General features: G+C 44.6%; 1 protein-coding gene across 4 annotated transcripts in view; it reads left to right on the top strand.

Annotated features, from left to right (window-relative positions):
• The window catches only part of SPECC1 (sperm antigen with calponin homology and coiled-coil domains 1), a 281456-nt gene that overhangs the window by 54318 nt on the left and 214016 nt on the right, over positions 1 to 13122 (top strand). Inside the window, exon 1 of one of the 4 annotated variants that reach the window (XM_044249203.1) lies at positions 3517 to 3670. The exons of 1 other annotated variant lie outside the window; for it this stretch is intronic. The gene's annotated coding sequence lies outside the window, so the exon portion shown is untranslated. Of the gene's footprint in view, positions 1 to 3516; positions 3671 to 13122 lie in introns of those variants that run through there. 2 more of the 4 variants (XM_044249205.1, XM_044249207.1) reach the window with 2 other exon arrangements.

The raw sequence follows: 13122 nt of genomic DNA, 5'->3' as shown, positions 1-13122 counted from the left end.
GCCCTGGTATATAATCCCTTAGATATGTTGCTAAATTTGGTTTGTTGGTGCTTTGTTAAGGATTTTTACATCTGTGTCATAGGGAATATTGATATAGTATCACTTTTAATGGCTGCATGGTGTTTAATTACATGGATAAACCATAATGTAACCAATTAGACTTTCAATTCTTTCCTTTGTTGTCATTGTTACAATCAAGGATCAGTTTATAACTCCTGCACATACAGTTTTGCATTCATCCATGATTATTGTCATAGGATACATTCCTACAAATGGAATAACTGAACCAGAGGTGCAGAGATGTTTGTCTCATTTTGTCATTGGCCTCTTTGTTTTATTTATAGGATTTTCGTTATTCGCGGAGGCTTTTTATTTTCAAAGTCAAATCTGTCTTTTTTTATGTATTCTGCCTTTGTGTGTGGGCTCAGAGAGGCCTTGCTCACCTTGTTCAGATATACAATCTCCTCTCTTTCCTTCTAGTTCTTTTTTTTAAAGATTGATTTATTTATTTGACACAGAGAGAGGGGGGAACACAAGCAGGGGGAGTTGGAGGACAAGAAGGCTTCCCATTGAGCAGGGAGCGCAATGCGGGGCTCGATCCCAGAATCTGGAGATCATGACCTGAGCTAAAGGCAGACGGTTAATGACTGAACCACCTCTTTCCTTCTAGTTCTGATAATGCTTCTTCTTCTTCTTTTTTTTTTCTCCACTTAAATTTTTATTCTATCAGAAATCATTTGGATACATAGTATGAGGTAAAAGTCTTTTTTCTCTCTCTCTCTAAATGTTTAGCCAATTTTCCCAATGCCATTTTTAAAAACAATCCATTTTTTTATCCTCAGATTAGTAATGCTATCTTTATCTTAATTCTTATTTTGGGATTTGTTGTGATCCATTTACGATGTTTCTATTCCTGAACCACAACACTGCAATTATTTTACTTCTCTGGTCTCTTTTAATATCTGGTAGTACAAGTCTCTTTTCATATTTTTTTCAACAATTTGCTTCTACAGAGAAGAATAAATTATTCTATATCTTCTATAGGGAAGAATTACTCTACCAGGTACATTTTAGGATAGTTTTATAAGGCATCATTTTCATAACTCTTAATCGTGTTAGAATTTTTATTGGAATTATAATACATTTATATAACTATTTTGTGCAGAATCAATATCATGGTATGTTGGTATGTTTTTTTCATCCAGTCCTCTATTTTGTTACTCAGTAAAATGTTATCGATTTGGGGGTGGGGGGTGTGATTGCAATTTTCTTACCAGATTTATTCATAGATATTCTATACATATTTTCACTCATAAGCAGAACTTGTTTAGCATACAATAACTTATTTAGATGTATTGTGTTATTATACAATTTAGTAATTTTTTATTAATTTTTAGAAAATCTAGAGCATACAGTGTGAATTTAAAAAAGAAATGACACACAATAGCCACCCTGAACACTTTGTGTATGTCCTTCTGGTAATAGATTTATGGTCTGATTGGTAAGATGCAATCACATGAAAGCCTTAAGCCAGAGGTGTCTGGGTGGCTCAGTGGGTTAAGCCTCTGCCTTTGGCTCAGGTCATGATCCCAGGGTCCTGGGATCGAGCCCCACATTGGGCTCTCTGCTCAGTGGGGAGCCTGTCCCCACCATCTCTCTGCCTACTTGTGATCTCTGTCTGTCAAATAAATAAATAAAATATTAAAAAAGAAAGAAAGACAGGCAGGCTTAAGCCAGCACACTAGCCTGTATTTTTTTTTGCCAGTCCAGCATTTTTTTTGCTTTTGGGAACTGCTCTTCTTATAACTAGTGGGGCTGTCAGTCACCCAGGTCCCTCTCCCTTACCATGGGGCTGGAGAGGGTCTCACTCTGAGGTTCTTCTCTGAGGAGTGCCTGTCTTCTGAGGTCTTGAATGCCATAGACTTCTAATCATGCAGTGCTGCCTTAAAAGGCTTTCCCATCCCAAGGGCACCATGTTTGAATGCATTGAACTTGGGGAAACAGAGCTGAAAGGTGATGAAAACAGGTTCCTGATGACTTTGGAACCTCCCGGTCTCCTGGCTGAAAGCCAGCTCAAATGCATCCTTAGACTATCCAGTTAGTCAAGCCAATAAATTTGTTCTTTTGCTTAAGCTAGTGGTGGGGTTAGGGCGGGGGAGAGATGACACCCAGGTGAGTTAGGTCCCCTTATTCCCCTGCCCCTGCCCCGCCCTGGGAAGATGGATATTCTCCAGTGAGAGCAGGTCCCATGCATTGTCCCCTGCTTTCTTTAAGAGGGAAGGCCACCAAAGGCAGAGGCGTTTGCCTGGGTGGCATGGGGCCACGTTTGTAAGAACAGTGCCCACAGGGGAAGGCCAGCTCTTAACTGCATGGCCACAGCCCCTTACTGTGATCTGTTGTTAGAAAGGCAAAGTCTGGGGCGCTTGGGTGGCTCAGTGGGTTGAAGCCTCTGCCTTCGGCTCGGGTCATGATCCCAGGGTCCTGGGATTGAGCCCTGCGTCAGGCTCTCTGCTCCGTGGCGAGTCTGCTTCCTCCTCTCTCTGCCAGCCTCTCTGCCTCCTTGTGATCTCTGTCTGTCAAATAAACAAACAAAATCTTAAAAAAAAAAAAAAAAGGCAAAGTCTGCATATGAGGGGGGACTCAGTGTCCCCGAGGCTCTGCAGACTCATGCTGTCTCCTAAGTAAAGCCTCCGTGCCGTGTAAGAGATACTTGGCTAAATCTCACCCTTATTATCCAGTATAATCGCAATAAACCTCCACCTCGTGGCGGTGACTAAGCTCAGCCCCGATGACTACAGTTCTTGCTGAGGGCAGATAGGACTATGTTGCTTGTTTACCTTCACGAATTCCTTCCCTGTTTTTACAGGCAGGGCTCATCGTCACTGGGGCGTGCAGACCATCCAAAGTAGCAGGACACGTGGACCTCAGGTTTTGGGAGGGTGTGCGTAATTCTGGAATTCTCTGAATTCAAAACTAGGTATGAAAATATTTAGAATGAAAAAAAGGGAATTTCAGCCAACAACCAGAGGCTTGGAGGTTTAGGTGCTTCATCTCTGAGAAAGTTTTCACTCAGCTCACAAGAACTGCCTGCTTTGAAAGGTTTCCTGAGCTAGCCTGACTTCCCCATCCCACCTAGAACATGCTACAGCCCACAGGTTATGGCAAGTGAGGGGCCCTGAGGCTTCGAGGCAAACTCACCTTTGAAGACAGACTAGCTTTTTTTTTTTTCTTTTCTTTTTTTTTTTCCCTTCTGTTTGATATCTCAGGTTTGAAAGAGCAACATGCTAGTCAGCCCATGTTTTTAAATCCTTGTGTTTTAGAGAGGTACAAATTAAGTATTCAGGAACCGGTAGGAGAGAAGTGATTTTGCTGTGTGTGTGTGTGTGTGTGTGTGTGTGTGTGTGTGTATGTGTGTGTGTGTGTGAGAGAGAGAGAGAGAGAGAGAGAGAGGGAGAGGGAGAGGGAGCAGGGAGGGGTGGGGTGGGGGGAGGCTGTCAGAAGCCTTGGAGCCTGCCTGCTTCCTGAGTGAAGCTTTGCTCAGATGCTCACTGCCTGGGCCCCTTGAGTGTGGTTTTCCTCCCCGGCCAGCACCAAACCCCAGAATAGTGCGGCTGACTTGCTGATTGAGGTCAGCAGCTCCCCGGAGGCACGAGAAGCCAGAGCCTTTGCAGTAAGTACATAGTTGGTTATTATTTAAGATGGGGTTGGAAAATCTTAGAAGTATAGCTCTCTCTGGGGGAAGAGGTTCTTCTGCTTTAGGTATAATGTCTAACATACTCAGTGAACCCTGATGTGACTAAGGCCTGATTAATACATTTTTGTGTATGTGATTCATGGACTAGATCATTGAATGCTACATTCATGCTTTTGGGGGGCTAAAAATGAATTTGAAACTCGTCTTCTTGATATCTTGAAAAAATAGTCTTTTTTTCCCTGCCTGTTACTTTTTTCATCTTGCACAGTAAGGATCATTAATGCTGACTTTAATATATAGAGTCTGGGAGAAAAGAAATCCTCCCTGTGGGTACTAATTACTAGTGCTATGGAGATCTGTTTTCACAACCAAAGTGAATAGGGCTGCTTCTGTGCATTCTTTTCAGCAAGTGTGGGACAGAGAACCACCCACTTGACTGGTTCTTAGGCCCCCAGAAAGTTCTAGAGCCCTCTGCCCTTGAAGGTGAGCACTGTGGAGTGCGCCCTCCCATCTTGCCGAGGGCCTGATAATGTCCCAGAGCTTAATATCTGGGCCAAACATTGTGCTCATGAGGCCTAGATGGCAGAACTTCAAAGATGTGACAAAGATAGAGGCTTTTCTAGGAAGTTACTTATTATACGGTTTCTGTTTAGACAGTATTTTGCACTAACCCTCCCCTAGCCCCCAGCCCCGTCCTCACCCCAGCCAAAGGCACAGGCTACTTTGAAATGTCTCTTCACCATTCTGTTTTTCTGGAAATGAATTTTTTCGGTTTTTTTGGATTTGTTTTTGTTTTTTCCTTTTTCCTCTGTCTTATTAGGATAAAATATTTAGCTCAGTAATGAAGGAAGTTGATGTTTTAAGTTTACTCAAACAATGTGATTTTCCTCACCTTGTTAGACTGCAAAAGGAAAAAAAAGACACAAACATTCCCTGTTTCTGCTGCAGGACTCACTAATATGGCTCCGTTTTGTTCCTTTACTAGTGGTCTCCACAGATGATGTATCTTTACAGGGTTCTAGTGGAGAGTAGATGTTTCACTTCCTTTAATCTTCCCTTTGCCAAGTGGGTTTACAAGTAATTGTTGTCTAAGCAGAAGAAACCCACAAAAGTAGGGAGAGCATGAAACTAACCATATTAAACTTTCAAGTGGAAACAGACACTATGTGTGAAGTAGCTTCCTCATTTCAGTCCCCCCGCCCCCCACGTAAACACGTTTACACTTTGTCATGTGACAAAAATAACATGTTTGTTAGGTGATAGGCACAGCACTCAAGTTATTTCATTTGATTCTCAAAACACTCCTGCAAAGTGGCTGTATTTTTGGTTTACACTTTATAGGCAAGGAAACCGAAGCATAGAAAGGTTTTTATAACTCATTGGAGTGGCGCAGCTGGGATTGGGACTTGGGTCTTTCTAAATCCACAGTAAATGTAGAAATTAGAGAAAATAGGGACTCAATTCCACACCCTCAAACAACTTAAAATTTCTATATTTTTTTCTACTTGTACAACTGGATATTATATTGTAGGGTTTTTTTTAAAAAAGTTATTAGCGTCACGATTATTTTTAATAATGTATAATGTTCTGGTCAGTGATTATTTCATAAATTACTTAATATTCTCTGTTCTTGAAAATTGGGTTGTTTTCCTTTTTTTTTGCTACTTGTTTTCTTCCTATTATAAACAATATTTCAGGGACCCCTGGCTGGCTCAGTCAGTAAAGCATGTGACTCTTGATCTTGGGGTTGTGAGTTCAAGCCTCACGTTGAGTGCAGAGATTACTTAAAAATAAAATCTTTAAAAAAAAAACAAACTTCAGTAACTACATTGTCCATATGATTTCCCCCAGCTTTCTGGATCATTTCTGTAGAGTAGATTCTCAGACATGGGATTACTAGATAAAAGGGACATGAACATTTATTTTAACAGTGCTGAATTACTCTCTATCAACACTCTGTGTGAGGTTCCCCTTTGATTTCATCCATTTCACCAAAGATAGTATCATTTTAAAAAATAGACAAAACAGGGGCACCTGGGTGGCTCAGTGGGTTAAGTCTCTGCCTTTGGCCCAGGTCATGATCCCAGGGTTCTGGGATTGAGCCCCACATTGGGCACTCTGCTCAGCGGGGAACCTGCTTCCCTCTCTCTCTCTCTGCCTGCCTCTCTGCCTACTTGTGATCTCTGTCTGTCAATAAATAAGTAAAAATCTTTTTTTAAAAATAGACAAAACAGAAGCTTTTTGTAATTTTGCATTTCTTTTAATATAATTAAGTTGAATGTTTTTTTTCACATTTGTTTATAAGTTATATTTTCTCTTTTGCTCATCTGTTAGGATTTTAATGGGTTTTTTTTTGCTAATTTATATCTTTTTGATAAGATTTATTTGGTATACTTTTGTCAGATATTTTTCCCAGCCTACTGGTCACCTTTTCAAAACGAATTTTTTAAAATGCAACCATTTAACATTTTCACATAGTCCAAATTGTCCTTTTTTTTTCCTTGATTCTTCTTACCTTAGAGACCTGTTATCCTCTTTTAAGGGATTTTTTTTCCTTCTAGTTTGTATTTGGGTGGATGATGTGAAAAGTGGGCTCAAACTGACTTAAAATAATGCCAAACAGTTTTTCCAACATCATTTATGAGAAATCTTTGTGTTCTCTGGTTCCTCAGCTTTTCTGTTAAAAGATTTTTCTGTGTTATCTGTTTGATCTATAGCAGCTGTTTCTGTGCCATTATCTCATTGTATTAATTTTTTAATTTTTAATTTTTTTGAAAGATTGTATTTATTTTTCTGACAGAGAGAGAGAGATCACAAGTAGGCAGAGAGACAGGCAGAGAGAGAAGGGGGGCGGGGAGCAGGCTCCCTGTTGAGCAGAGAGCCCGATGCAGATCTCAGTCCCAGGACCCTGAGACTATGACCTGAGCCGAAGGCAGAGGCTTAACCCATTGAGCCTCCTAGGCGCCCCACATTTTATTAATTTTTGTTGCTTTTGTGATATATAGAGAGGACGTTGTGTAGAGTCAACATGAAGTACTGACTGAGTGTGGACTCAGGAGGCAATCTGCTAAGTCCTACCTTATGTGTCCCTTGGTTTTATTATTTGTAAAATGGGGATAGTAATAGATAATGTCCACTATATGGGTTGTTAGGGTGAGGAAACAAAAGCTAAATTAAAAAAAAGAAAACTCTGGGGCGCCTGGGTGGCTCAGTGGGTTAAAGCTTCTGCCTTCAGCTCAGGTCATGATCCCAGGGTCCTGGGATCGAGCCCCGCATAGGGCTCTCTGCTCAGCAGGGAGCCTTCTTCCTCCTTCTCTCTCTGCCTGCCTCTCAGCCTACTTGTAATCTCTGCCTGTCAAATAAATAAATAAAATCTTTAAAAAATAAAAATGGAAACAGTATTTGATGTATATACATATGTGTAGAGAATATTCGATGCATACATGTATGTATTTTATGCACACAAATGTACAGTATGTATTTTATATAATATGTATTAAGAAATATAGATCATATATTTTCTTATGTAGAATCAAATGTGTCCTTCTTTTCCTATTTGGGTTAAGACAAACTTTCACACAGTCTTGGGAGATGGAGAAAGCACATTTGACTCTATATGTGTTAAGAAACTTGGTACATTGAAAGATAGGCAAGTAACAAAGATACACATGCAAAACACACACCACAGAGGATTACTACCCATTATAAATAAAGAATTCCCATGAATCAATTAGCAAAAGACAAATACATAAAGAAAAACCAGGCAAGGACAGTTTGTAAATAGGCAAGGTATATTTATTTTTATAAATAAGTAATTCGTAGGAGAAGAAATATAGCTGATCAATAAACATATCATGTTCTATCATGTTCAATGTCAGTAAGTACCATGGAAATGCAAATTTGAATACTAATGAAATATTGCCCTTGCAACAGATTGGCAAAAATTGAAAATAGGTTATCCGGTGTGAAAGAGAGCATATGGAAGATGGGCATTGGCAGTCACAAGTGTAAGGAACAAGAATTAATAAAGCTTTTTGTATGGCAATTTTACAAAATCTACCATACTGTAAAATAACCTTTAATGTATCTCAGAACAATTCTGTACATTTTCAAGTAAGCATATACAAGTGTGATCATATTTACATTTAAAAATTCATTATTTATATTAAGAAACCTGAACTCTCAAGGCACCTGGGTGCCGGTCAGTTACGAATCCGACTCTTGATTTCAGCTCAGGTCATGATCTCAGGGTTGTGAGATCAAACCCATCATCGGGCTTGGCCCTGGGCCCGGAGCTTGCTTAAGATTCTCTCTCCCTCACCTCTGTCCCCCCACCACTTGCTTGTGTGCTCTTGTTCTCTCAAAAAAATAAGAAACTTAAACTGCCTATTTTTAAAATTTGTATGTATATAAAAATTCATCTTTAAAAAGTAGTGGGTGTATAATATCAAGCTGTTTACTATGGGAAGTAGAAGTAAGGGCAAGGTCTCTCACCTTTTGCTATGTATATTTCTATGTTTGAATTTTTCTGTAAGTCTGTACTTGTGTATTATTTGTGTAAGATAGATAGAAGACAGACAGGCATCGTTCCACGCCCATAGCCAAGAAAATTTTAGGGAGCAGAACCCCAGGTGTAGAGGCCTACAACTGGGAAAGTACAAGACAAATTTTAGGAAGCGTGAGCATTTGGGTGGCAGTGTTTTCATATTCTTTACAGGTTTTAACTTATGTTTTAGGAAAAGAAGCAAGGAACTTGTTGAGAAAACTCAACCTGAGAGGCTTCATTGCTGAGCTCTGACCTCTAAGCAGCTTCCCTCTCTGTTTTCCTGCTGTTTGCAGGGGGTCCACACTTGGGTGGCTCATAGACCCCACCCCAGACACACTGTGCCTCTCCCCTTCCTGTGTTCCTGTTTATTCCTTATTTTATTTTATTCTTAAAGGTGGGGGAAGGGGTACAGGGAAAGGGAGAGAGAAAATCCCCAGCAGACTCCCTGCCAAGTATGGAGCCCAACATGGGGCTGAGTCTCACCACCCTGAGATCACAACCTGAGCCGAAATCAAGAGCCAGACATTTAACCGACTGAGCCACCCAGCCGCTCCCCTTTATCTGTATTTTCAAAAGGTTCATCTGACCTTCATAATCGCCATTCATCTAGTTACTCGCCCAGATGATACCTAGCACCTAGTCCCAGCCAGACAGTGCACGCGGCCCTGCGGAGACAACGGTGAGCAGGAGAGGGAAGGAGCCAGCCCTGTGGGAGCAGCAAACCCACTAACCAATTACTCATACCCAGTCATGAGCGTTGCTAGGAAGCTACCAGATAAGGAGAGTAATAGCTGAGAGCCCATTTAGAGGGATGCTCAGGTGGGGGCAAGCAGAGGGAGGCTATTCTAAGAAAAACACAGGTGGGGACTGCCCCCCCACCCCCCTCCTACATCCAGCCATTTGGAAGCCCGTGCTAGTTCCATCACGCCAGCTCTCCCATTGCCTCCTTCTCTCCATTCCTCCTGCCGTTCCCTTTCTCCTTTTACTGGGACCACCATTCCTCAGACTGTAGTCCTTCAAATTCCCTTTTCTCATCATTTTTGCCATAGCCAACTGCCATGGCTTACTTATCAAATTTCCTAAAACTGACATCACTAACATATTTTAAAAGGAAACTTGTTGACTCCCTTGAGTAAATGAGAAATCGCGAAAACAAAATAAAGCCAACTCTACAAACTAAAATGAAAATTTACCGGTAACGAAGGCAGAACTCTGTCACCTGGTCCGTAAGGCTAACAAGGTCACTTTGATCACAAAGGGATGCTGTTCATGGAAGAAGCGTGTATTAGGTTTAGATATTTAGCTAGTAGAAAAGGACTCTTGTCTATGATGACTTTGTGGGCCAGTAGATTTCAGGACAAGGGCACTGCAAGAAACAGGTGGGAGAAGGAGACTGGAGAGCAGTGATTTATTGTACACTCCCAAGGGTGAGGTAGGAGCTGGGGACACGTGACAGCCAGGGAGACAGAGGGTCACCCTTCGAGACAGCCCTTGGAGGCACACCTGGAGCTGCGACAAGGGGCCACCTCCTAATGAGGAGAGCCTAACTCGTCTCACCCTAGGGAGAGTCAGCAGAGCGGATGGGGAGGATTTTTACAGGAGATATAGGTCAAGATCCTAGGGGGATGGTCTGGATTGTGAATAAAAGTCTTCATTGAGCCTGGGGACTGGAGAACTGCTCGCTAGTGTACCCACTGCCTGGGGGGACCTGTCCTCGGGCTGACTGATGAGCTGAAGTAAAGGGTTTCGGGAGTCCTGGCTACCCCAGTGCTACCTGGAGCCCTCGCTGCCTGGAAGGCGCCCACCTGCAGTGGGATGTGCTCAGCGGCTTGTGTGAATCGGTTTGGGCTGCTGAGCACCTGGGTGGGGATCTCCATGGCCACCACCAGGCCCTCCTCGAGGCCCTGCTGTCCAGCCTGGTGTCTTGAGGCTCCTGCTTGCTCTCATTCCCTCGGGTCCCTCACCATTTGATCCCCACCTCCTGCCATGGCATCTCTTTCTGCTGCCTGTGGATGTCCTCTGCCCCTTTGCCCCTAGCTAGTGCCCCTTATCTTTCCTCGTGGAGCCTTCTCAGGCTGTCCCCCCTGGCTTGGCCATACCCCCCTCCCACAATAAGCTCTGAGAGCACACTGTGACTCTCTACAGTAGCTTTCACAGTGGAGATCTTCTATTTTGGGAGCCATATGGTCGTCCCCTGCTTTAGACCATGAACCTCCCGGTGAGCAGGAATTATGTCTGTGTTTGCTCATCCTAGTGTGGCGTGCCTCCCTGAGAGGCAGCAGGTGCTCCAAGAGGGTTTGCTGAGGGGAACAAATGAATGAAACAGTCCCCAGCCATTTGACTGTGTGAAGGAGTGAATTCACTAGTCCCTTGGGGCCTGGCTTTGCTATTCCCAATGCAGTGACTGGCAGGGAATGAAGGGGAGTAGCAGGAGAGAAGGCTGGGGTAGTGGGGACTGCAGGCAGGGGCTATGGATTAGACTCCAAGGGATATGGGGGCCCACTGGAGGACTTTAAGCAGACAAGTGATGGGACATGGTCGCTGTTTTAAATGGAGCACTACAGATAGGGATGAGCAAAAAAGTCAGAAGAAGATCTGAGCAGATTTGGGGCCTCTCTTGACCATACAGCCAATGCATATGGCCATTGTAGTTGGCAGAATCCCCTTACTTGTTGCCCTGATCAGTGCCCTTTCCACGAAAGAGCCACAGTTCAGTCCCGAGTTTCATGTGTTAAGATACAAATAGAACTTTAAAATTAACAAATGGTTGCTGTCCCCAAAAGCCACCACAGCGGCCCCGTGGCTCACGTGCTCCAGTTGGGACACACAATGGTCTTGGCTTCCAACCCCACAGGGACTGCCTCGGGAATGCGTGGTCCCGCCAGCCCGTTGTCTCCTTCAGGCACAGACCCCGTCACACATGGAAGAGGCACACTGGGCTACAGAGGAAAGGCTACACCCCTTAACCTGGCTTTTGGGACCTCCACAGTCTGCTGCCAACCCTATTTCCAGGGCTGTTTTGCTCTACTTGCCACACCACTTATCCCCTGCAGCCAAACCAAACCACTCTAGAACATCGACCCCGTGATTGTGTCCTCCTCCCTGCCTTTGACTCTGTTTGTCCCTGGAATGCTCTTTCTGCCACAGAGAGTCCCAGAGTCGGGGGCTTTAACACAGAGGATAATTTCCTCATAGTTCTGGAGGCTAGAAGCCTGAGATATTGGTGGCGGCCATGTTGGTTCCTTCTGAGGTCTCTCTCCTTGGCTTGTGGATAGCCCTGTTTGCCCTGTGTCCTCATGCGGTCTTCCCTCAGTGTGTGTCTGTGTCCCAGTTTTCTCCTCTTGAAAGGACACCACTCTCTGGCCAGAGGGCTCACCCCAGTGACCTCCTTTTGCCTCAGTCACCACTTCACAGGTCCTGTCTCCAGATACAGTCAGAGTGAGGTCCTGGGGGTGAGGACTTCAACACAGGATTGGGGAGGCACATTTAATTCCTAACAAGAGTCTGGCTCCAATACCACTTTGTCCTCAAGCATTCATAGCCCTTTCATTTCCCCTGTTCTCACACATCATAGCCCTTTGGCAGACTTCTAACACTCTGTCCTTTGGTATTCATTCATTCATTCATTCACTCGAGCAGTCGGTCATTCACTAGAAACACCTGGAAACACTTCCTAAGCTCCTTCTGTGGGCCAGAGATCTGCTCGATGCTGGCAATCCAGAGCTGAAAACATGGTGCCCAGCCTGCATCCTTAGTGGACAGACAGACAATTAGATCAGCTGTGACAGTGTGACACAGTGTGACAGATGCTGAGGCTTAAGGAGGGGGCATCCGACCCAGCGCTGGAGCCGAGCCAGTGGAACTTACTAGGTCAGGGGACGCTTCCGTTGAGCCCAGCATGGTGAATGGGAGTCAAGAGGCTGAGGGAGTGGGGTGAGTGTCGCACCCGGAAAGGACAGTGCGTGGGAAGGCTGGGAGTTGCAGGGCACCGCGGTGCTTCCAAGGAGCTACAAGCCGTCCATTGTGGGAGCAGGTGTCTGCAGTGGGCGTGCGAGAGAGTGGGCGAGGTGGGGCCGGGGGTGGGCACGGGGGTGCAGGAAGCCTGGCATGTGGCACTGGGGCTCTCTCCTGAAAGGGGTGGTGGTGGAAGGGGAGGGACTTGAGCAGGCTGTGGTTTAGAAAGCCTGCTAGCATCGTGGTGGCAGACGGTGGCCTGACTCTAGGTAGGGATACCAGGAGTAATTCCTCCGATCCCCATGAAGATGCAAAGTGTGGAACTAAGAGGCAGAAGAAGATCCGGGAGAGCTTTGGCAATCTAAGGGGCAGAACTTGGTGACTGACCAAGGACAGTGAGAGGGCCGTCACTGGGTCCCTGGGTTCTGAGTCTCGGCCAATGATCCCGTTTTGAATGTGCAATTTGATGACTTGGGCTAAATGAGCACACCCATGGTACCGCCACTACAATCAAGATACGGAGCCTTGGGGCACCTGGGTGGCTCAGTGGATTAAAGCCTCTGCCTTCGGCTCAGGTCATGATCCCAGGGTCCCGGGATCAAGCCCCGCATCGGGCTCTCTGCTCCGCAAGGAGTCTGCTTCCTCCTCTCTCTCTGCCTGCCTCTCTGCCTACTTGTGATCTCTGTCTGTCAAATAAATAAATAAAATCTTAAAAAAAAAAAAAAGATATAGAGCCTTCCCATCACTTGCAAAATTCCCTTTGTGGCCCTTTACAGGAAGTCCAGGTTCCAGCCCCCCACCCCACTCCCACCCCGTGGCACCCAGCAAACGCCGACCAGCTTTCTATCACCCTACGTTATTTTCGGTGTTTCTAGCATTTCACATCCATGGAACCACACACTATGTAGTGCTTGGTGTCCAGTTCTTT

Source organism: Neovison vison, chromosome 5 (genome assembly GCF_020171115.1).
Source record: "Neovison vison isolate M4711 chromosome 5, ASM_NN_V1, whole genome shotgun sequence".
NCBI classification, from domain to species: domain Eukaryota; kingdom Metazoa; phylum Chordata; class Mammalia; order Carnivora; family Mustelidae; genus Neogale; species Neogale vison.
Note: the sequence above shows the minus strand (reverse complement) of the source record. Positions and strands in the feature narration are given on the sequence as shown.